General features: G+C 37.3%; 1 pseudogene across 1 annotated transcript in view; it reads right to left on the bottom strand.

Annotated features, from left to right (window-relative positions):
- The window catches only part of LOC308469065 (zinc finger homeobox protein 4 pseudogene), a 6,938-nt pseudogene extending 4,660 nt beyond the window's left edge, over positions 1 to 2,278 (bottom strand). The window contains exon 1 of the transcript in view: positions 2,078 to 2,278. The product of the transcript in view is annotated as a zinc finger homeobox protein 4 pseudogene (transcript). The remainder of the gene's footprint in view (positions 1 to 2,077) is intronic.
- Positions 2,279 to 2,531: the final 253 nt, after the last annotated feature.

Here is a 2,531-nt window from a genome sequence, read left to right as displayed (position 1 = left end):
GTTCTTATGCCTGTAGATTTACATTAGGACATTTGGAACCAGGATCTGTAGTAAACAGCAGTTTAAAAGTATTCCAAGAATGTGCCATGCACACAACTATGCATGTTATACCTAAACTGGGCTGGTGTTTAATATACATGGAATAATTCTAGGCAAATACAAATCTGGGCTGTCGGTTATCTAATCACCATCTCAGAAAGTCTTTCAGCTACATTTCCCCTTTTGATGATTTTACAGGAACTGATTTGAGGGGTGGGGATTATATCCACCAATCCCCCGCTAAACATAGAGTAAATAGTACGAAACAACAAGTAAGTCCGTCCAGGTAATCTTAACAGTTGCACGCCAACTGTCAGAAACAATGACCACAATACACAACAACTGTAATATAAATCTTTTAGTTCTTAGCTGCTTATCATCAATGTTATATCAGAGGAAGTTGTGCAGTGTGTACATTAATGAACAATAAAATGTTAGAGTTGCTGTATGCATCAGGTGCCTGAAGATATACGAACTTTATTAGTATAACATCTTCAGCATCAAAGTGGGCAGGGCCCCCCTCTATTTTGTGCTCTAGACTATGTACACTAACCTAAAATAGTATTTTTCTCCCTCCCCACTACAACATAAAAGATTTCAGCCCATTTTATAAATTAAAACTTAAGCTCTTTGTTTCACATCTGTCCTTAAGCACTAATAAATGAACTCAGTTTTCCTCTGCAATACAAACATCACGAAAAATAACAAGAAGAAAGCATTTTTAAAAATTTGTTATCATATGAGTTCATAAATACGCACCTGCTAATATTGTCTTAGTATGTTAAATTGTGTCAGCAATTCACAAGGCCAATGACTTGGTGTATAACCTCTCAGTACACCAAAAACCTGCGTTACTAACCGTATTCCTGGAAAAACTCTTCTTAAACTCTAGAGGGGGGCTTTTCTGAACAATAGGAGAATTCCTCTGCATTTAGAATGCAGAGTTCCCATTAGAGCTAAGAATCAGAAACGCCAGTTTACCTCTGTTTTTTTAATTGATATTGTCCCAGCCCTCTTCTACGGTCCAGTGAGACAGTGTTTGTGAAATGATTAAAAAGAACGTGATCTGATCAAGAGGATAGAATAATGGGAAAGGAATGCTAGGTTAGCCACAGTGCAAAGTGCTGGGAAAGAAGACCAAGAGACTTCTTAGCCTATTGTTTTTATTCCCATCTGCTCTTTAGACATCTTAGAACACTTTGATTATTTATTTACTCTGCTAAAAATGGGTTAAAAGTTGCTCACTTATATCAGAATTTGGGAACAAGTTGCAAATCACACACACACACTCACGCACACGCACACACACATGCACACATATATATATAGAAAATAAATAAAAATCCTTGAATTATATCAAGTTTCCAAAAGGTCATCACTGTCTCTGCTGTGGCCTTTTCCCCATCCCAGATCCTCTATCAATATGTCATAGTGAGTTAGGCAAAGACAAAAGAGAGGCTCAGTGTGAAAACTGCACATATATCTAATCCTGACAAAGCAATGAATAGGCCTTCACAAGTATAATTATACTTGTTTATTTGTTACCACGTACGGAGAGCTGATGAAAAAATCCATCAAAGTGGTATTATGCAGACACCAAGAGCTTCTTTTCTTTGGTTGCTAAAGCCACATTGAGGCTTAAATTCCTTATTGTTAAATTCAGAAGAAAGGGGGGGATTTTGGTTAGACTTTTTTTGCATCAGTTGCTGACAGATCTTTTGTATACAGCGCTGTATTATTAGATGCATTAGCTAGAGGCTTGCTCACTCAGCTCACTCATTTTAGACCATACAGGAATCCATAATTATAAAGTACTGTACAGAGTACCTTTTAAACAGGGTGTGGCAGGCATTTGGCTGACCACAAGTCAAACAGATTTAAAAACAGTCCATTTTCTCACAGTTTGGGTATTTAGAATATCCAAAGACAGGTAAAACTACCTGCACAAAAGTAATGAATGTGCATTCTGAGAGAAATGTTAAGTGTCGAACTGAATATTGTTTTAGATAGTACAAAATATAGTAGAGAGAAAACTTACCATGCTGCTTCTATAATGGAATTCTAGCCTAGCTGCATGTGGGAAGCTTTCTGTACATCCATCTAAAACATGCTTCCAGCACATGAACGAAAACCCTGAAGAACCAAAGTAGCCATTGAAGCAACTGCAACATACTGTGGCAGTTGTATGATACAAGGAAAACATTTTTCAGACCAAAAGTACTAAGTAGCCATTAGACTCTAACAGACCCTAAATCAAACAGCTTTACAATAGTATGATTTGAGGGTCCAGGGTTGGGGGAAGGGTGCCAAATATGCTCCCCCCACCCTTTCACAGAACAGAATTATATCAAAGTAAAAGCAATATGCATAGTTAATGTCTTTGTGAGCTTTCCAATTTAAAACAGAAAAGCTGTAATTTTTCTTTGCTGGCAATCTGGAAACACTCTGGAGTTAATTACAGCTGATTCAAAGTGAACGACACAAACAAAGAC

This window comes from Podarcis pityusensis (genome assembly GCF_964106645.2).
Source record: "Podarcis pityusensis genome assembly, contig: HAP1_SCAFFOLD_835, whole genome shotgun sequence".
Taxonomy (NCBI): Eukaryota; Metazoa; Chordata; class Lepidosauria; order Squamata; family Lacertidae; genus Podarcis; species Podarcis pityusensis.
Note: the sequence above shows the minus strand (reverse complement) of the source record. Positions and strands in the feature narration are given on the sequence as shown.